The sequence below is a fragment of the Lissotriton helveticus genome, chromosome 11, assembly GCF_964261635.1.
Source record: "Lissotriton helveticus chromosome 11, aLisHel1.1, whole genome shotgun sequence".
Classification (NCBI taxonomy): Eukaryota; Metazoa; Chordata; class Amphibia; order Caudata; family Salamandridae; genus Lissotriton; species Lissotriton helveticus.
In genome coordinates, this window is record NC_136072.1 from 635260708 (window position 1) to 635284031 (window position 23324).

Here is a 23324-nt window from a genome sequence, read left to right on the forward strand (position 1 = left end):
GGGGGAATTTATCATTCCACATCAAGAACTAAAAGAGTAATGGTCAATTAAATGAAATGCTGAGGATTAGAAGAGAGGGGGTGTTTATGAGTCCACTGCATTTGCCAGATATATTATATCTTAGTGTAATTAATTGATTTTCACGTATGTAAGAGATGTATGATCCCAACCGCACATGAAAATCAGGACAGTCCACAGGTAATGAGCTTCAAACCACAGCTCCATCGCTTCTGCTGTGCTCTGGACCCCACACGTGTCTGCACTGGGGAGACCACATGTGTTTTCTTTAATCTTGTGCTCGGCCCCAATCTGTGCTGGGCGCATGAGTTTTCACCCTGCACAGACAAGAGCATGCACTTGTTTATTATAATCAGGCAGTGCCAGATTCTCAATAAAAAGCAGCCCCATATTTTCAAAAATGAGAGTGGACAATAATTCCAAGGAAAGATTGAGGGATATTATTAAAAATGGCACAAATAGATGTATCTTACAACACATTTTTTTCATGGAATATGTTTCTATTGCTATTTATGTTCCACAGAACCTCGCCAATACCAAAGATTTATAGGGACATTCAGAGTTGAACGTTGGTGTCAGAAACAGTTGCTTAAGTGTAAGCAAGGACATTGTGGGGCATGTTATCAGGAAGTTATCGCCGGGAGGGTTGAAGGCACTTTTCTGCCACTAATGGGCCGATCGCCAGGTATCGCCGCCTAACGCAGGATTCACTATCACCACTGCAATTATGTCATCGTGAGTTTTCGCCACCGTTCCCTGTTACTATCGCCATGTACTGACGGCTTGTTAATATACCGTTAACATGGCGATAGTTTTCAGGGTCAGGCGACGTTGACAAAACTGACAATAACTGGCATTGGCGATAGTTATCTCCCGACATTGAGAATATCCCCCTATGTTTCCTGAATCATTGAAATAAATAGGTGAAGTCCTGGGATAAGGAGGCAGCCAAGTTGCAGCGGGGGCAGTGTTTTGTTATACTTGTGCTGCAGCACTGCCCCACCTTCTTCCTTCTATGTCCTTCTACACTCTCAAGATTTGTCAAGCCCTGCCTTCTCAAAATTACCTATTCAGTGGCCCTTCACTCCTAAGGGAGGAAAAATGATAGCCAATCAACAGTGATTTGGGAAGGCAATCTAAGCCTGATCAAGTCAAAAACAAAATCAAATCCCTGAAGGAACAAATCCAGCTGTACCAAGGTACTTAAGGGTATAGAGTACTATATCAACCTATTTCCTCAAACCAACTGCAGTTGTTAATACTCAAGGAACACCTCCTAGCAGAAAAGGATATTCCTTTTTAAGGACAATTTCCCTCACCCACCAAAGGTGGCATGCTTCACCTTCACAACAGTTGAAATGCCCTAGTACTCGAGAGCCTTATCTTCTTCATTATACTCTTTCCTATATTCCTATTAAAGGAAAGAGTGCACTCTGAGCCCCACACTAAGGTTCATGCGTTGAGGCACCTCGCCCGACGACTGCTGGTAAGCCTAATTTTGTTTGGAGTATTTAAATGAGCCCCTGAATGTGATTGATTTTTAACAGTTGGACCAAGTTTTCAGTAATTCACCTAGTCTTGGGTGAATTGTTTATGAACGTGAAAATTGCTTTGGTCCATCACATGTATTGAGGTGATCGGTGACACAACTTGAGAACTGCACAATTTACCTGAACTAACACCCAGCTGTTTTTGATTTTACTACAGGTGGACTGACAGTGGATCCTTTCTGGATTTGATGATGGACCTCTATTTTATTTTGTATTTCTTAACAATATCCTCTAAGCAGTTTCACTCACAGGTCATGAAGAATGCCGATACATCTCTGTTCAGGGTAAAATGGCAGAAACATGTTGACCTTCTGTTGTGGCACAATTAAGCATGACAAGTTGACTCATGCCATGTCCTTTTTTAACCCTGATCCAGATATGCACAAATAAAGTTACTAGCACACACTGTAGTAAGTTTTAACCACTATAACTTGCCCACGCTGCTTACCTCAACAGATGTTAGCTCACCATAGGGATTTACCATCTATCTATAAAATATTCGCTGAACTCCTCCCACACAGTGAGGGAGTTGTAGCCTGCACCATGATCAATTGTCACAGGGCGATGATGAAGCATGCCACCTTCGGTGGGTGAGGGAAATTGTCCTTGAATGGGAATATCCCCTTTAGCCAGGTGGTGTTCTAAGTCCTCTTCCCCTCCTTTTTTTCCTTGCTTGTCCCAGGACCCAGGTGTTTATTTTGTAAAAGGTATTGAATGGTTAGGAGGCAAAACCTGCAGGGTTATAAATCTCCCCTTGCCCTCTTCTTTTATTGTATTTGAATGAGAGATTTTTTTAATACTCAGTCAGTGGAATATGTCAACTTTGTGGGTGCCAATGGTCCACTGATTGCAGAAACTCAAAGCTGGATTATTTCCCATTCATCGGCTGAAGACCCTCTAGAAATGGTGACACTGACTCAATTGCTGACAGATTTTATAATGCTTGCTATATCTCCTCTGGTTTATTATATTGCTCATAACATCTGTACAAATGGCCTTATTACTTGGTCCTCAAGTGATGCCGCCACCACGCCATCTGCTGTAGGACCACTAATGACCATGGTCAGGGGTGTTCAATGGTGGTGGGCTGGTAGGCTCATAGCAGAGCCTAACATGCAGCCCATCTCTTTGAGAGTGCTAACTACACATTCCTAAATGGTCTTTCATCCATGCCACACCATACAGGAACTGGGGGTGAAAATCTAGGGGGCACAACCTGTGTTCCCCACATGCATCCCCAGGCCTAGAAGCAGCAGGGTCCCCTTTGTTGTTTCTCTGCCACCCTTTCCATAGCTGGCTGCCTGCCATGAAAGCGGTGGTGGGCAGGTAACTCGTAATATGCTCAGCATATTGCAGTTCCCTGACCACTGCACGACTGCTGATGGCTCCTGGATCCCCAGCAGACGCAGCAGTCCTGCGGTGGTCTGACTGCCCCACTCGTAATACTGTGGGTGGGCTCACAGTGGGGAAGTAGTCAGACCGCCATAGCAAGTAGGGGGGTCTTGAGGACCACCGTAATGGAAATATGGACCTAAATCTCCACCAATTGCTTTAGCTCACTCACCTTGGATTAAGCAAGCTCCCATGACTCTCTTACCGACAGTAAAAAAATCACTGCACCCTAATTTGAGTGACTTCTTTCACCCATCTGGGGTTTTCTTTCAATACTCTGAATAATTGCATTGTTTACAAATAATGTTGTCCTCGGTCCTGAATTTGTTAGAGAAATGTCAACTTGTTCAGACCACAAGCTCAACATACTTTCTGTAAACCTTAAGGAACTTCCAATAAAAGCTGCAGTCCTAATGAATGGGAGTAAAGAGGGAGAGCGTTTAAAGGAGTCTGTGGTTGTTGGTACCCAGGTTGGTTGTACTTAGTCTAGGGTTTCTCCCCCTGCTAGTGATACAGCCTTGAGAGACAATGAGATGGACTCATTTTTCTCAGAGGAACTTTTTACGCACACCAAATTACAACAGCTAGCGCCTAGCTGGTCAAACCTGATACCCCACAGGAGACCTACCCGATCTTAAACAAAAAGTAAAAGGGTGTGCTAATAATCCTGATATCTCTCCAAGCCTTTAATGAGAGGAGGAAGTCGGAAAAAAGAAGGAAAAATCATAAGCTAAAGAAAAAGAGAAAGATAAGATTTGCACCTGATATTATGATTTTTGATCATTCTTCAGAGTAGCCTCTTGGTCGTATATCACCTTCAATTATGATCTCATTAATTCATAAAAATCCATCTAGTCCTCCTCAGGTTATGTTAACAACGTGAGTTATCGGGGATCTAGAAATGCAACCGTTATTTTCAGCAACTACTAAAATGAATTTGCTCTGCTCATCTATGAATTTGAAGGCACAAATTTATCATCCTAACTCAGACTATTAGATACATAGGGGGTTATAAGATGGCGGGCAGAGATGAGTCCACCCGCCATTGTTACGGTGCTTGGGACTGCCCGCCGGTAAGGCAACAGTCCCGCTAAGCTAATTACGATGTGCCCGCCTCTATGGCGGGCGCATCCAGGGCCCTTAACATTGCGGATGATGCTGCTGCCTGCAGCACAGTTCGCAATGCGAAATTGACACATAGTACATTTCCCTGCCACTTTGTGCAGGGAAATGCCGGAAGGTACCATGGGTACCCCCCCAGTGCACCAACACCCTCACCCCACACAAAGGGGGCCCGCAATTTGGCCCCCAAATCCATTCTCCACCAGCCTTTTCATGGCAGTTTCCCTGTCATGAAAAGTCTGGCTGAGGCCAGCGTTGTAAATCTGGTGGACGGTGCCTGCTAGCCACCACCACCATTCACCTCCATCTGTCCGCTCCGCCAGGCAATTGTAACGATTTCCTGTGGCGAAAGCATGGCAGGTGGTCTTTGCGCCTCCCACGCTTGCGGAATGATTCCCCCACCATCGTAATGTGGTGTGGACAAATTGGCAATCAGATGGCGGAGGGCCCACCACCGCACGGCTGGCGGTGGCGGGACTTCCGCCATCATAATGACACCCATAGTCATTAATCTGGAATACATTCTCCACCTGCAAAAGTGGAAATTAACATGTTAACCCTTGATTTCATTGTTTTATTTCATGATGACATAGGTTGGTAAATCGCTCTCTGCTGTTGACCTGTGTAGTGGACTAAGACCCTTTAAGAATGGTGAGTAGTAAGGTTTTAACACTGATTAAGCTATTGTAGTCTTCCCTACGAGAAAAGATTGAGGGTTGGAGGAAGGTGTTGGACACTAAAGGGGTACAGTTTACTACACCCACTCCAATCTAAACCAATTTTGGGAAAGTGTTGGACACTAAAGGGTTGACATTTACTATTCTCACTCCTATCTAGACACATTTTGGGAAGGTGTTGGACACTAAAGGAGTGACATTTATTGTTCCCACTCCAATCTAAACCAATTTAAGGAATGTGTTGAAAGCTAAAGGGGTAATATTTACTATTCCCATTCCAATCTAAGACAATTTTGGGAAAGTGTTGGACACTAAAGGGTTGACATTTACTATTCCCACTCCAGTTGAAACCAATTTGGAGAAGGTATTCACATGAAAGGGGTGGCTTACTATTCCCACTCTAATCTAAAGCATTTTAAGGAAAGTGTTGGACCCTAAAGGGATGACATTTACTATTCCCACTCCAATCTCAAACAATTTGAGGAATATTGTGGATACTGAAGGGGAGACCAATAAAAACGTATTTCAGGAAGATATTGGACACTTAAGGGGTGACATTTATTATTCCTACCCCATTCTAAACAAATTTGGGGACGGCATTGGACACCAAAGGGTTGACATTTACTATTCACTCTCCATTCTAAGCCAATTTAGGGAAGGTATTGGACACCAAAGGTTTGACATTTACCATTCCCGCTCCAATCTAAGCTAATTTGCGGAAAGTGTTGGACACTGAAGGGGTGACATTAACTATTCCCACTCCAAATTTAAACAATTTGGAGAAGATGTTGGAAACAAAAGGGGTGACATCTACTATTCCCATTACAATCTAAAGTATAGGAGAAGGTGTTGGACACTAAGGGGACGATTCCTATCTCGCTGGGAGAAGGCTCCGTCCGACTCGGTTCCGGAGGGCTTTCCGTCCGACTCGTGCTCCGGGGCTCGGAGCGCCCGAGTACGATGCGAACAAGCGCTGGCGGACACGGGTCGCTAGGAGCCCCATTGAAGTCAATGGGAGCCTGTTGTACGACGCGTACATAGGCTCCCATTGATGAAAAGGGTACGTTGAGCACAAGGGATCCCCCTGTAGTGGGGTGCATCTGTGCCACCCGCAACCCACATGCATGTGTAGGCGGGACCCTTAGGTCCCCCTGTGGTCAACTCGTACGACTACGGGTGAAGGAGGAGTCCAGCGCAGATCCCCAAAGTCCGCTTCCCAGAGCATTTTTGTGTCGGAGGCTCCAACTCGATCCGGCTGTCTGAATTGTGCATCGTACTGGCTCTGTCGAAAAATGCCTCCATTGCACAGCACGGTTTGCTTCCCGACGAGACGTACGAAGCAGTTCGGACCCGGAAATGATTCGATCGGAGATTTCACGTTTCTCGCATCGTACTTGCTCACTCGTACAGCCGTACAAGTCGGTCGCAAAACAACAGTACGGCTCGTACTTTTTCCGGACGGATCGCGTTCGGAGCCCTTCTGAACGAGACCGGAATTAGCCCCAAAAGAGTGAATTTACGGTACCCACTTGAAAATTTACTATTTTACACATGATCGTATAAATTAAATATTTGAAATTACACAAGCAATAATCCATACTCGCTCAAATTTATTTTACTATAAAATTTATAAATGAGTTATCTAAAAACACACTAACCAAAATTACAAACCTATATATACTTATAAGACATGCACAAACGTTTAATTACTATTGATAATTAATATATTTTTCAAAGATTCATAACCATTCATAAAATTTGAACCATAAAATGACAATTAAATCATAACTCTAAATTAACAATCATAAAATAATTTTTTACATGAAGTATATAAATAAAAAAATAAGAAATACATTTAAAACTAAATTATGAAACTAAAATGAAACACATGTAAAACATTTCTACAATTTAAAAAAATGTGTTACACAATATTTAAAACTGTAAAAATTAACATACAAATATTTCAACATTTTTCACTTTATTAAAAGTTTTGCTATATATTTTTTAATGTTATACTATTTTGTTTATATTTATTTAATACCATTATTGTAGTTATTTATAATTATGACATTGAAATTAATTACAAATTTTAAAATAACAAAATACATTTTTTAATTTAAAACTATTAATTTGCATATTTTTATAATTGTTAACTTCAAATGTATTTAAAATATATATATTTTTTAAAAGCCCCCCCCATTATCCCCTAAAAATCCAATATCCCATTATAATTTTTTTTTAAATGAAGCAATTATTTATATCAAATAATACAACAAAAAATTCAAATTTCAACAATTTTATAACTAAAAAACATAATTACTAAAAACAGAACCAAATAAAAATAATAAACATATACATCAAACACACTACAATAAATGATATACTAATTAACACACACAATATTACATATAACGATATTTCTACATCAATATTTATTACAGGGATATTAAAAACAACACTAAAAATTATTATTTTTATCTTCAATATTCCTGCTGACCATACTTTTGATATCCCGATATTCTTGACACAATGTTTGTGTATCAAAATATTTTTGGTTGATATTTTATCCAAATATCTTCACATGTGCTATCCAGACATCCACCTGCAGTGTTCTTTGTAGATGTGTCTGTCATTCCTCAGGTACTTCAGCCCTCTAACCTGCGCGCTAGCAGCATACATGAAAAAAATGAATAGTTGTGTTTTCAAGCACACTACTAAATTACTTAAAGAGCAGTATGGGCAGCTGCAGGGGGCAGTATGGTGGCAGCTCAGAGGGGGCAGGTCTAAGCCCCGGTGCCCTTTTTGATGAGCTGCCTGCTACTGGTTCTTCTCTTTCTTAATTGCTACACTCTTACACTTTATAGGAAAGCTTCTAGAGAAACACGTAAATCAGGAGTTGCCTGATTTTTTATAAGACAATCATTGTCTTCACCCTTCTCAGATGGGCTTTCATGTGCAGCCAGATCTGAATCTGCCCTCCTGGCAGTCACAGAAGAGCTCAAAAGCACTCTCAATCAAGGTGGCTCAGCCGTAATATTGCTCTTGGATCTGAGTGCAGCATTTGACACGGTGGATCATGCCATTCTGTTAAACAGACTTAGGGAGATTAGTATCCAGGTTAGAGCCTTGGATTGGTATTTCAAGTCATGGAATCAAGTTACCTCTCTGACAATATGCCTTTGATATGTGGGGTGCCACAGGGTTCCTCGCTCAGCCCCATGATATTCAATATCTAAATGTGACCATTGGCAGATATCGTCCAGGAGTTCGGCCTATCCGTGGTCTCATATGCCGACGATATGCAGCTGGTGGTCTCCTTTGATGGTGGAGCAAATTCTGACTATAAACAATTGGAGCCATGTTTGGAAAAGGTGCTGAGTGGACGACGAGCAGCTGCCTGAAGTTAAATGGGGACATGACAGAGATGGTGATTCTGGGGAGTAAATCGGTCCTCAGGCCTCTGTCCAGCTGGCCAAGTTGAATGGGGAGCTCTCCAGCTCCTAACCGTTCCATCAAAAATCTGGGAATCTGGATGGACAATGAACTGACAATTGAAGTTCAAGCAATAAAGCTGGCGTGTTTCTGCTTCAGACTACTTAGAATGATGCAGAAGGTCCTGGAGTAGATCACAAAGTACTTAAAGAAAATAATAATTCATGCTATGGTAATTTCCCGTCTTGATGATGGTAATTCCCTTTACCTAGGCTCCCCAAAACACATTAGAAAATGACTTCAATCTGTGCAGAATGCGGCAGCTAGGCTTCTGTGTAAGGTCTCAATTCATGAACCAGTAGGAGAGCATTTGAAACAGCTCCATTGCGTTAGGATTACATTTAAGGCACTTTGCATGACTCATAAAGCAATAAATAACAGCGGTCCCCCCAAAATCAGAAGCCTGGTGGTGCCATATGTCCCCAACAGAAGTCTACGATCATTTCTCGAACGCCTTCTCAGTACCTCAAGAATCAAGAGAGCTGGATGGGGAGGTAGATCCTTTTCACATCTGTCACCTAAGTTTTGGAACACATTGTCACATGAATTAAGACGGGTAGAAGTGGAATCCAGATTCAGGAAAAAGACATGGTTATTCCCACACTATTTTTTAACATACTTATTTCCCTTCCATAGCTCAATCCTTTAGTGCGGAGAAGCCCTTGGGCAGCTCTGCGCTTTAGAAATCCCTTTAACATAACTCCACTGTTGAGTTGACTATTTAGTTGCTTGTTTCTCTCTTAATGATATAGCCATTTGCTGTTAGTTAAATGTTCGACTATCTTCAATGCAAAATGTCCTAATACTTTCTTTGGTGCAAGTGCACTACAAACAAATTATTAAATAAATAAATGTGTGCAATGCTTGTAGCCCTTCACCTTGAAACATAACGTGAACAAAGAGAAGGTTGGTTCCCTTCGGTCACAGAAGGGTGTCAACTTGTTTTTGGCACTACCTTTTAAAATGTTGTTTAACAGGTTCAGTGTTTTTTTTTAAATACGCAAGAAATGTATGTGTTAGCCAAGCAGAGGTGACCTCTTTGATAAAAGACTTTTCCTTGTGTGTTTAATGGGGAAAAGATTGACCGGCTAAGCCCTGTAAAGCTGTGAGCAATATGCAAGATTGCGATAAAAAGGCCACACATTGAGGCATGCGAATTGCAGCGGCCCTTTAAAAAGCCTACTTGGGATTACTGTGTTTTCTTTGTAAATCCTCTAGCTGATAATTCCTAAATTTCAGTGCCTTGGAGGAAAAACAAAAAAAAAACACATTGCAAAATGCTCATCACTAAACGCGCATGAGGGAGCAAAGCCCTGTTAATTATTCAGATAAACAGTTTAGACAATTATCCTTTCTTTTCTGTAAACAATGAATGGAAAAAAACTTTACATTATGAATTCGAATTCGACATAAAAGTGACTTTATAAATAGATCAGCACTCTGTCCCGTAAAGCGTTGTTGACACAATTTCTCTCTTTTCTTCTAGTTTTTTCCCGCCCTATTGTATGTATTTTTAAATAGGTTACATCTTAGTGAATAAACACTACTAAATTCCTGTAGAAATGTTTCAAAATCTTCGAATGGAATGAAATGATAATGATAGGATTCCGCGTGTCGTTAAGAAGGAGAGGCAGGAATGGAAAGCTAACGCTAAAGCGAATCAAAAATGCCTCGTGTGCACACATTTCTTTCTGCACGAAAATGTGCAGTGTGCCGTTCCGTCCCCCTGTCATACTGTGAAAAGGATGGTCGTTGACTGCTCCTAACAGAACTAGTTCGGCATACACATAAGGAGTGCTATGACAATTTAGGACTGTGATTGTTTTCCCAAATTACACAGCGAAACGTACTGTGACAATTCTTTATTTGAGAAGGATTATACTTGCAAGAAATGCTGGTGCGAATTAGCACAGGTGAATTATGCGTCTGGCCGAACACCGTGCAAAAAAGTAGCACGATCACTTTGTGTAGATAGTTACCAACATAGATTTTTTTTGTTGTTGAGTTTTGTATAGGGCTAACTAGACCCGAGGGTATCAGAGCGCCCCACATGATCACCAGTTGCGTTATTGAAGGACATGTTCATATTTTTTTGTTATGCTTGGGGAGATTCAGGGGCATATGTACAAGCCATTATTGCCACCACAACATCACTTTTTCCGATGTGGCGATAGAGTCTTAGCCTTATATACAAGGCAGCGTTAAGCTGATTTGCATATGGCCATGTCTGAACTGGGGAGGCAGAGTGGGCTAAAGAACGGTGATGGATTAAACCCAGATCTGTTGACTGGGTGTGAGTGTTTGATTGGTTCAGATGCTCCATCCATCACCACCCCCTTTTGTACCACTTTGTTCGCCATAAATTGGCAGGGTATGCTCAGACGTGAGTCCCTTGCTCACTTTGCCACTGGATTCAAGCAAGCCGGGCTGAAGATGGCTGAAATGACAGAAACATGTCCTCAGAAGCTTGTTTCCGGTCCAAGGAAGGCATGGCTTGGCAGTTCCGGCTGGAATGTTCCCATGAAGCACAGGATCAGACTGATTTGCATATGGCCATGTCTGAACTGGGGTGGCAGAGTGGCCTAAAGAACGGTGATGGATTAAACCCAGATCTGTTGACTGGGTGTGAGTGTTTGATTGGTTCAGATGCTCCGTCCATCACCACCCCCTTTTGTACCACTTTGTTCGCCATAAGTTGGCAGGGTATGCTCAGACGTGAGTCCCTTGCTCACTTTGCCACTGGATTCAAGCAAGCCGGGCTGAAGACGGCTGAAATGACAGAAACAGGTCCTCAGAAGCTTGTTTCCGGTCCAAGGAAGGCATGGCTTGGCAGTTCCGGCTGGAATGTTCCCATGAAGCACAGGATCAGACTGATTTGCATATGGCCATGTCTGAACTGGGGTGGCAGAGTGGCCTAAAGAACAGTGATGGATTAAACCCAGATCTGTTGACTGGGTGTGAGTGTTTGATTGGTTAAGATGCTCCGTCCATCACCACCCCCTTTTGTACCACTTTGTTCGCCAAAAGTTGGCAGGGTATGCTCAGACGTGAGTTTCTTGCTCACTTTGACACTGGATTCATGCAAGCCGGGCTGAAGATGGCTGAAATGACAGAAACCGGTCCCCGGAAGCTTGTTTCCGGTCCAGGGAAGGCATGGCTTGGCAGTTCGGGCTGAACTGTTACCATGAGGCACAGGGTCAGACTGATTTGCATATGGCCATGTCTGAACTGGGGTGGCAGAGTGGGCTAAAGAACGGTGACGGATTAAACCCAGATCTGTTGACTGGGTGTGAGTGTTTGATTGGTTCAGATGCTCAGTCCATCACCACCCCCTTTTGTACCATTTTGTTCGCCATAAGTTGGCAGGGTATGCTCAGACGTGAGTCCCTTGCTCACATTGCCACTGGATTCAAGCAAGCCGGGCTGAAGATGGCTGAAATGCCAGAAACCGGTCCTTGGAAGCTTGTTTCCGGTCCAGGGAAGGCATGGCTTGGCAGTTCGGGCTGGACTGTTCCCATGAGGCACAGGGTCAGACTGATTTGCATATGGCCAAGTCTGAACTGGGGTGGCAGAGTGGGCTAAAGAACAGTGATGGATTAAACCCAGATCTGTTGACTGGGTGTGAGTGTTTGATTGGTTCAGATGCTCCGTCCATCACCACCCCCTTTTGTACCACTTTGTTCGCCATAAGTTGGCAGGGTATGCTCAGACGTGAGTCCCTTGCTCACTTTGCCAAAGGATTCAAGCAAGCCGGGCTGAAGACGGCTGAAATGCCAGAAACTGGTCCTCGGAAGCTTGTTTCCGGTCCAGGGAAGGCATGGCTTGGCAGTTCGGGCCGGACTGTTCCCATGAGGCACAGGGTCAGACTGATTTGCATATGGCCATGTCTGAACTGGGGTGGCAGAGTGGGCTAAAGAACGGTGATGGATTAAACCCAGATCTGTTGACTGGGTGTGAGTGTTTGATTGGTTCAGATGCTCCGCCCATCACCACCCCCTTTTGTACCACTTTGTTCGCCATAAGTTGGAAGGGTATGCTCAGACGTGAGTCCCTTGCTCACTTTGCCACTGGATTCAAGCAAGCCTGGCTGAAGACGGCTGAAATGCCAGAAACCGATCCTAGGAAGCTTGTTTCCGGTCCAGGGAAGGCATGGCTTGGCAGTTCGGGCTGGACTGTTCCCATGAGGCACAGGGTCAGACTGATTTGCATATGGCCATGTCTGAACTGGGGTGGCAAAGTGGGCTAAAGAACGGTGATGGATTAAACCCAGATCTGTTGACTGGGTGTGAGTGTTTGATTGGTTCAGATGCTCCGTCCATCACCACCCCCTTTCGTACCGCTTAAAACACATACCAGCAGGCACATATGAAAGGTTGGGTAAAGAATACATCAAGACATCCTGGGAATTACCGTACACACACAGATGTTGGAGTGGGGGAAGAGAGGTGTTTCTTAGTGGTAAAAATTGTGAAAACGCACTAAGCTGTTCTCCTTTGTCAGGGTATTAATTTACAAGGGGCCTGCGATGGTTCCTCTACCAACTTATCCTGCCACCTGCAAGGTTGACCAGCTGCGGTGATTGATCCACTTGTTGGACAACTTTCAAATGGAAGTTACATTATGTTGAACGATCACAGCTGCCGTGGCATGTTGCCAGGTTCACCCTATCTAGTAACTGTGTCAGCCAGGGTCACTATGCAAGTATTGTTTCCAAAAAGCAAGACAGACCGGAAGTCACCATTATGGCCTTCTCTGAACATCTCTTTTAAACGAATTGATACTTTAAGCAGACTTCTGCAGAGAAACATGCCCTCTTAACTACAAATTGCCCTATATATTTCTCAGAAATGTTAATTCGTATCTTAAACATGTCTGATATGAGTGGTATTGTACATGTATTTAAGACAGTATTTTCTGGACTGTTAGCACCTTTTGAAGCAGTTCTAGCAATATTTCCAAGCTTTGTGCACTCTGGGTTTGGCGAATCGCCTCTCATTTTGGGACTCGCTGCCGGGATACTATTTTTACTCCTACTGCTGTGATATGCAAGGCAATTCACAAGCGACACCCAGTTCACCATGGAGACAACTCTACAGGCGATGAAGTGTCGTGAGCGCATCGTCCAACTTTTGGGACTACCTCGTCTAACAGAATTGAATACCACATGGTTTCTATCATTTAGACCAATTTGGCAAGATTGCATTTTACCTGTTCTGCACTGCCTGCTATGCGGAGAAGAATGCATGCTAGACACATGTCTGACACTCCCATCAGTGATACCAACGGATGTTGATACTTTGCTTGAACCAGTAACGGCCCACGCACTGTGTTGTCCCCAGCGGCTACCAATTTTGATGACGGCATTCATTGAGATCTCACAGACGCAAAATGCTGATTGTGAGGTACGAGAGGAAACAGGCGCACAGGTATCATCCACTACGAACATTGCTAATGCGACCAATGCTGACGGTGATGCTTCACATCTATGTGTGGTTGATCTTCTTAACGAGGTAATCCAACTCTCACCTACAATGGTAGACACATTTTTTACAGACTTAGAAGATTTGATGTTTTCTCCAAACAATAACACTGACATTTGATTTGACACACAGAGTTCTGAGAGACTCTGAATTCGACCTTCATTTTTCAAAACAAAGTTCTAACTTGGAACTCTTTTTTTCTATGAATATTAATTTTTTGAAATTTCTATTTTTCATTTTTTGGCACAAAGTAATCTGCTTAAAGTAGAAATAGTCATAGAGAACTAGAATTCTTTGAGAAACTTCCAGAGACAGTATTTGACCTTGTCCTCATACCAACAGATATATGTAATATGACATGAAATGGTTTCGGCCCTTTTTCGTCTGTATACACGAGCCATTTCATAAATGCATTTTCATGTTTCATTCAGACAGCATTTACAAATGTCAACATATATGCTTAGAATAGAACATTGCTTTGGATGCGTACAGCACCAGTGAGCTTTTGTGTACAACCAGTACCATTGCATTTTTATGTGTTTTGGGTGGGTTTTAAACACTTGTTGTATCGATAGTTTTTAGATATGTTTATTCATGTTTATAACTTAGTATTTAGTGGAAGTCGTACATAAGAAAGTGGAGTGGGTGTTGTATGGCGTTTTAGATTCCGAATAGATTTTACCGATTCATGCCCTTTTATAGGTACAATTCATGTTGCCCTAATATAGGCATATAAATCAAGCCCATATTTAGGCATAGCCCATGCTACCCAAATACAGGCATGGATACTTCCATCTGTTTACCAAATGTCACAATGATTTATTGGGACAACGTTAGGGACCTACCCTTGCTTGAATATTGATTTTTCCGAAAACTCAGTTAGTTTTAAAATGAACATCTATTCCTTAGGGGGTTCATTTGTGACGTTCATATGCACGACTTTACGTCAAACATTGCATTCCTAAACACCTTCAAGGTATAAATATACCTTCACTTGCTATGGTAAAGCACGGTGGTTCGGAACAGTTCGATGACCTACTTGCCCGACGCAGCTCGCTACAGCAGGTGCCGAAGGAAGCCGACTCGCCAGCTGACACACTGATCAGGAAGCTGCCCTCCTCTGCTGAGAAATCCAGCTCCAGTGTTTCTGACTCCCCTTGTGGGGTGTTGGGAAATTGAGTCCCGAGAAAGAGATACCAGACCTCCTTCATTCTGAGATATGGAGCTGATTAGAACCTAGAGAAACCTTTGGTAGATTATTGGCAAAAACAAAACCTATGCTAAAGACCATACTTACATCTTCCCCCATACTAGACCTAGTTTAAGTACATTGGGGTAGGCGTATTTTAGAAGCACCAGTTGAGTATTTTAGCCTGTGTTATTTATGTATTTATTTTTTTATGGCTTAGAAACCATACAATGCTATTACAGTATTTTTTTATAATACTATTCTCGCTGTTCGCATTATACTTTGCATTCTGTCTAACGATTGTAGCAGTTCACCTCTCTTGCATGAGAAAGAAGACTGTTCAATAAACCATTTATTGAAAACGCCCGTCTCACTATTTCTCTGCAAACTCTGTAGAAACGAAGCATGCTCGATTGACTGAGTGCAATACTTATCTATTGTTTCCACCACTCTGAAGATAGTTATTCCAGTCCTAGGGAAACAAAGTTGTTATGTTTATGCGGTTGTCAGAAACTAATCCCTTCTTGTGAATTTGAGAAAGTTTCTAGTGACCTCTGAGCTAGCTGGCACTCACAATTAAGTTTAGTATATTCGATAGAGACCTACTGACCTAAGTCCTACGTCATATCTATAGGATATATTATTCCAATGCGCAGAGCCTATTGGGAATATAGGAACTACACTACAAGACTAGACACATTACAAAGTCCACTTTTTAAGGGCACAGTTTGACAAAACATTCAGAGATAAACAAAGAAACTGTACATAGTAGTCATTGTTTCAAACCTTTGGTCAACAAACACCTTGGGTCTGGATTCCCCTGAGCTTGCCCTTCCTAATAAATTATTACCACATACTTCACTCATCATCACATCAATAGTTGGTATAGTGGTACAAGTGAGTAAATGTGCAGAGATACTTACAGTCATGAGAAGAAGTTGTCAATGACATCTTGATGTAAGTCAGCTCCTTCCTCATCACCACAATCATTTTCAATTGGAATTTAGGGATCCTCACCTGGTGGCTCTTCATGGTCTGCATCCTCTGGAATTCAAGAGATATTCTGCCACAAAGCGATGTTATGGAGCATGCAGCAGACCACAGTGACTTGACACACCTTAGCGAGTGAGTGGAGGAGGGCTTTGCCCAGAAACCGAAAAAATGGCCTTCAGAAGCCCGAAAGCCCACTTCACTGGCCTCTGTGTTCTTCCATGGGGCTCATTGAAGCTGAATTCCAATGGCATTGTTGGATTGATCAGGAGTGCCAACCATGGTTGGTTGGGATAGGCTGAGTCTACTAGATGGAAGACAAAAAAAGAACAAAATATATGTAACACATATCTTAGATTATGCAACATGAAATTGCCTGAAATATATTATGACAGATTATACTTACCAACAAGCCAGGCCCTCCCAGGTCCAAGTTGTCACATTTTCAGAGGTACAATGTTGTTCCCTAGTACAATGAATCATGAGTTGAGCCAGGGAACAGGGCACAGATGCTTGAGATGTGTAAATCAGGTAAGTAGACAATTGGCAAGTTAATTGAATGGACGTGCTTCCTATTCCAGTACACTTGTTCCCTGGCAGGCGGTGGCTCTAAGGAAATATGGGTGCCATCAATAGCTCCAACCACATGTGGTAGTTGTGCAATGGAGTAGAAATCACCCTTCAGATTGGCCAAATCTTGACGTTGTATGAAATGGATGTAGATGTCCATGTGTCTCATAATTGCTGAAAGTACTTGTTGTAGCACACTACTGAAAGCTATTTGTGACACACCACCAGATACTGCTACAGAGTATTGGAAGGAACCTGTGGCCATAAAATGGAGTATTGCCATGAGTTTCACAATTGGTGCATTAGTTGTGGGATTCCTTATGAGGCAGGATATCTGGCTCCAGCTGTAGACATGATATATCCAGTATAGTTAGTCTATTCAACCTGTAATTCTTGATGACATCCCTTTGTTCCATAGTGTCAAGGTCTACAAAAGACTGCTACATCAGAGGCTATTGCATTCTCACTCTCTCATGGTTCAAATGTCTGCATTGTGGTAAAAATGTAACATATTCAACATTTTCAACATTTCACATATGAAAAAAGACACCCATGTCATGTTGTCTTAATTTAATATAAGGTTTGACTAAACATTTTAAAGACCCCTTTGGTTTTGTCCTTCATGCTTCACAAATTAGAAATTGTCACTTTCAATTATCATGGAAGAAAAATGTGTGTAAATAATACACTTCACATGTAATATACACAACTTCTAACTTTGTTATGTTTTGCACCCAAAATATTGTCAAGGGAAGCGTTGTCAACACTGCCCAATTCTCACATTTATTCCCAGTAACGCACCACGAATGAGTGTTTAGATTAAATTAATGAGAGTCCCTTATAGTTAGAACATGTAAACAAACTAGCCACCATTTTGAGTGGCTGGGAACGTCCTAACAGTCGCAAACACACGATTACTCCTTCGGAAATGGTGAGAGCCTACCCTCCTTTTTCAGACATTTGGAATCAGACAGCCATAGTGGAAGCTGAGTGCATAGTGGGTGGTGAACTCCACTAGGGACACAGCCAGTTGGTGAGAGTAATAGCTGTGTCCATCTACATTTATGAGTCCGTTTGTCATGTGCATGTAAGCGGCGGTTGGAAAAAACCTCACTTTCCTCCTGACACTGCTGCCATCAATACCTCCCACACTTTGGCTGCTGTTGCTGATCTCTGGGACCAAGGATACCTGGCAAGACAGATGACAAGACCCATGCCTTCACAGCAGAGGAGCTGTATTTGATGGCTGAGGAGGTCCTGCCCCTGTATAGGCAACTCTATGGCTCACCAGAGGAGCAGGTACATGTCTGAAATTCCTATATGAATCAGTCTAACTGACAATTTTACATTTTCACAGGCTACTGTGTCCCTTTGAGTTCCAGAGTGAAGTGTAGTGATTGATCTCAAGTGTCACATAGTGTAGTCCTGAAATAGTACAATGATGTTAGAGAGTAGCAGTCAGTATTCAGCACTCTGCAATGTTGACTACACAACACGATCTGTATAATGAGTAATGAGCCCTAGAAGCCATTTTTAGTGGATATATATAGTTCTATGCATGTACATGATTGATTTATGTGTGATGAATTGGTAAATACTATCAAGGTTAACATTTCGTACTCTTCACAACTGGAGATATGTGTGTGCTATGCTAAGTGGCTAATTTGAATTATGTTAGCTATGTGTATAGTTCCACAAATCACTCAGCCTAGATCAGGTCTCTCTATGATGTAATTTGAGAGCTACCAGTAGCTCCCAGACCTCTTCAGAGTACCTCACTACCTTTAGTTGACTTACCGGATGGGCACAAGGTGACCTTTCAATATAAGATTAGATGCAATGTGGTGTTCATATGACATCATGATCGTCAGTCTTCAGATAAATAAATAAAATATATAAATGCCGGCATTTGTAAAGCGCACAGCTACCTCCAACGGAAGTGTCCCGGCGCTGTCCGTATACCGCTTAGGAACCCTTCCTGGCTTTTCCCTGTGAAATGTCCACTCCTGGGCACCCCCAAGGTGAAGTCAGGCATCCCAGCGCTGTTAGGGCTGTTGTGGGGATTAAGCAAGCTATTGCCCAGAGTTGCAGAGTGGGACCCATGATTAGAATAGGCACCGAGGCGAGAATTATCAGGTCCGAGGAAATTCAGCCCAAGACCCGCCGAGGCAGGTATTGAACCCTGGTCCCGGACCAGAACTCTGATCAGGGTCTGCCGCTCTAACCATTTGAGCCACACTTCTCCACCAGATAGCACGGCCTGACAAGGAGCAGTGCTCTGTTAGAATACTGGGGCAGACTGGACCAGAGTCACAGGGTCATACAACTGAAACACTGAGGTACAGCTGTCCAAAACATAAAATCTTTGCAGTTAAAATTGTGAGGTGTGCTTTAAATAGGCCTGTGAATGCATTTAAATGGACCACAGTTGAAAGGGAGAATTACCGGACTTCTTGAATTAACACTTCCTCATTTGACTCACATGTCAAAGACTTTAGTGTCCACACTGCAGGGCCCTTATCCATAGTGGCATGATTATGAATGTTTATCCTTCAGTAGTTATCAATGTTAAGCACTGATCAAAAGTAGGTCTCAACCCAGATTATGTAGGAGTCTGTGGGTTAGGGGTTGTCACAAGCCTGGATTAGTGTTTAGACTATGACATGGGATGCGGATGGGCAACGGCTCAAGGCAAAAGTGGGTATTAGGATTAGGCCTGGGCGGTGAACTCCGCTCTGTTCACAGAGTTTGCAGAGTTTTCTGCACTCCGCAGCCTGCAGACCTCACGGAGTGCAGAAAACTCCGCTCCACATAGCGCAGTGGAGTTTTTTCCCAACTCACGCTCGCCAATGGTAAATTGGCATTACAGCCATGACTTTTCATATCTACATTAATGGTGCCCCATGTCCAAGGTGTATGATTATGATACAAAAGCACCGTATATGATTATGTGCTTTGTCTATTGTTTTTGGGATAGGATTCCACATGATTCCTGACTGCTACTGAAAGACTGATCTCAGCATACACATGTCTGCCTCAACTCTGCATATACTTCAAGTTGTTTGATGTCATGGGGCCACTAGTCTTTATTGTGTCAGGTATGATGGTCCTTCACTAATGTGGTTGATGGAATACTAGCCCTATTACATGTAACATAGCATACTGGGCCCCTATGATGCAGGGGATGTACCAAACCTCAAATTATTAATTTGGCATTCTTCATAAACAATATTTCATTCTATTTATATACCAAAAGATGTTTGCCATCAGAAATACTTTATCATAAATGTTTAGAGTGTAAAATTAGCATGAGTTCTGACCCCTTCACAAATGTGTATGCCAGCCCGTCTGTTTTATGACAAATTCCGGTGACAGGTATTCAATTATTGTGGTAACACAGACAGAAATGTGTACACATTAGTGACAGTGTAACACATACCCAAAGCATTTGTCATGACCATGTGATGAAGTGATGGACTTGCAGGGATTGTAGGCATATTCAATCAGGTGAACTGTAACTCAGGGGTAAACTTATGACTCATTAGGCAGATGTTGACATGCATCAAAGTGTAATACGTAACAGTAGGGAAGGTGTTGCAATAGTAAACTATTTGTGCGCCATGTACTGCAAGTCGATGTAATGTCTTGCGTAGTAATGGCTTTGCATGGTAACAACGCAGTTTTTGTAACAACCGCGTTGTAATGGCATCGCGGTGTGATGACCGTGATGTAAAGTACGTTTCCCAGTCCTTTAAGTTGGAGAACATGAAAAAAGGGGAGCTGACCTCAACTATGGTTGCCATCTATTGGATTTGGACCGCCCACGTACAACCCTGTCCTCCATATAACATCCACCACAATAGGAAGTCTCTGCGATACCTCAAGAGGAAGGGCCAGCTTTGTACATTCCTTCCCCGGAGATTGAGGAGAGGACCGCTGACCTCTCCTTGGTGATGTTATCTGGGTTTGTGAGATGGGTTTCTGGAGTGGAATTGTGGCGAACTCTGCACCGGTTTCAGCCATGTGGCAGGTCACATTTGGAGGTAAGGTGGAGTCCTGTTCCGTAAGGTCTTGGTTCAAGACCTTCCATGCTTCCATCAGGAATCAGATCGGTAGTGTTAGAAATGGGAGTCTCTAGTTGGAAAGGGCTTGCACCAATGTCCAAGTAGGGACCCTTCTTCCTATTCAGGATAAGGGAGTTACACTCCTAAAATAACCCCTGCTCACCCCCTTGGTAGCTTGGCACGAGCAGTCAGGCTTATCTCAGAGGCAGTGTGTAAAGCATTTGCACATAACCAACAGTAATACAGTGTAAGCACTACAAAAGGGCACCACACCAGTTTAGAAAAATATCCAATATTTTATATACTTAAAACAAGACCAAATACGCCAAAATTCCACAATACAGTATTTAAAAATAGTTAATTTGCAAGATGTCTTTAAATTGCAAAAATACGTTGAAAACACAGTTCGTTCGAGTCGGTAGCTCGGTTCGAGTCTACCGTGATGCTGAAAACAGCAGAGTCTCGCAGGTCCAGCTGACCGCGTTGATACGTGCCAGCAACAGCGTGAACAGACTCGTTAACTGTACCTTTCTTAGTGCGGCTGACACGGAGGTACGAACCAGTCTTGGCATTGGTCGCGGTTGCGTTGCAAAGTGGAAGCGGTGAACGGTACGGTGTCCTCTCAATGCGGTGCGAGCAGCGACTCAGTGACGATCCCCCAGATGGGGTCAGTGAGACCAAGGCTTGCGGTGCAGGGCGAGACGGTGCTCGATGTGTTGCTGGCAGATTGCGGTGCAGGTGACAGAGCCAGTTGTGACATCCGTTGCAGTTACAGTGCAAAGTAAAGCGGTGAGGGCGCGGTGTCCTCTCGATGCGGTGCAGGCAGCGGCTTGGTGACGATTGTGCAGACGGCGTCAGTGAGACCAAGCCGTGCGGTGCAGGGCGTGACGGTGCTCCATGCGGTGCTGGCAGGTTGTGATGCAAGTGACAGAGCCGGTTGGTGGGAATTGGCGATGGCAGAGCCGGGCAGCTGTGCGTGATGAGGCGGTCACGGATGTTGAGCCAGCAGCGATCGTGTCGGTGAGACAAGGCCAGCGAAGTGAAGCGAGGTGGTGTGGGCTGCGGTGCCTCGCGGTGCAGGTAGCAGGTCTGTGACGATCGTGCAGATGGCATCGGTGAGACCAAGGCTTACGGTGCAGGGCGAGACGGAGCGGCCTGCGGTGCCTTCAGGACACAAGGCTATCGATGGAGTCTGTGACAAAATCGGTTGCGGTTCCCTCTTCTCTGTGGCATCTGAAACAGCGGTTCCAGGAGCGGTTACCAGAGGTTGGTGAAGTCTTTGCAGTCCCTGAGACTTCTTAACAGGAGGCCAGCTCAGTTTCAGGCCCTTGCAGATACTCGGCACAAGTAGAGAAAGTTCAGTCCAGTCCTTCCACTGCCCAAGGCAGAAGCAGTAGCTGCAGTCCAACCCGACAAAGCAACAACACAGCAAAGGAGCAGTACTCCTCCTCGCAGCTCTTCCAGCTCTTCTTCTTGGCAGGTTCCTTGATTCCAGCGAGTTCTAAAGTCTTGGGGTCTGGGCCCCAATGCTTATACCAGCAATTCCTTTGTCCTCTGAAGGCAGAGGGTCCTGTACCTTGTCTAAACCAGTTCTGCTCAGTCTTGGAGCACTTTGCTTACAAATCTCCTTCTATTCCTTTGATAGTGTAACCCAGGGACATCAGACACACCGCAGGAGGTGGAGCCAACATTGTGGGAGGCAGGCACAGCCCTATTTAGACCCAGGTACTACTCCTCCCACTCATCTATGTGCAGATAGGTCTATTCAGCCCTGTGCTGACTCACCCTGTCTCCTGAAGTCTCCCCCAGCTCCTGTCACTCACAAACCAGACAGACAATACACAACCCTGCAGAGGCAGGCTGGATAGTTAGGCAAGAAAAGACCTACTTTCTAAAAGTGGTATTTTCAAACACAGAATGTTAAAACCAACTTCACTAAACTCAAATTTCTACCATGTTCCCTGAGTCAGTTAGGATTATAGGATGTTATGATCAAACTGCCCACTCTGGCCCATGGGGAACAGGTAGCCTTGCATTAGTGAAAAATGAAGTAGGCTGTAATTCACTATCAGGACATGCCACACACTCCAGGGAATGTCCTACCTTTCACATACAATGCACCCTACCCATGGGGGTACCTTGGGCCTAACTTTGGGGTGGCTCACATGTAGAAAAGGGAAGGTTTGGGGACTGGCATGTGTGTGCACTTGCCAAGTCGACATGGCAGCCCCAGGCTGCACACAGGCTCTGCAATGGCAGGCCAGAGCTGTTTGTGTGGGTGGCACAATCCAGTGCTGCAGCCCACCAACAGCATTTGATTTATAGGCCATGGCACTCGCAGTGCACTTTACTAGGGACTGGCACATAAATGAAGGAAGCCAATCATGGAAATACCAATCCATAACACATTTTACAACAGGAGCACTTGGACTTTACCAGTGATCAGCAGTGAGGAAAGTGGAGCAGAATCATTACACCAGCAAAAAGAGAGTCAAAACCGGGAGGTCAGAAAGCAAAAAGTCAGGGGAAACACGCTGAAAGATGCCAAGTCTAACAGGTAGTGCTTGCCCTCCCTGCGGAAGACGAGGCGGAAAAGATGGCTTCACAAATACAAAGTGCCTATCCATCTCAAGTGGCTCGTGACAGGGTGGAATTCCCTTTTTTCTGCAATGTGATAGCTGCAAGGTCTCTGGGCTTCTCGTGACTTCTGGAGGATTGCCTCCTTATTTTTAAAGTCATGCATGCAGACCTGAATGTCCGCTGGGGGTCGTGCTGACTCG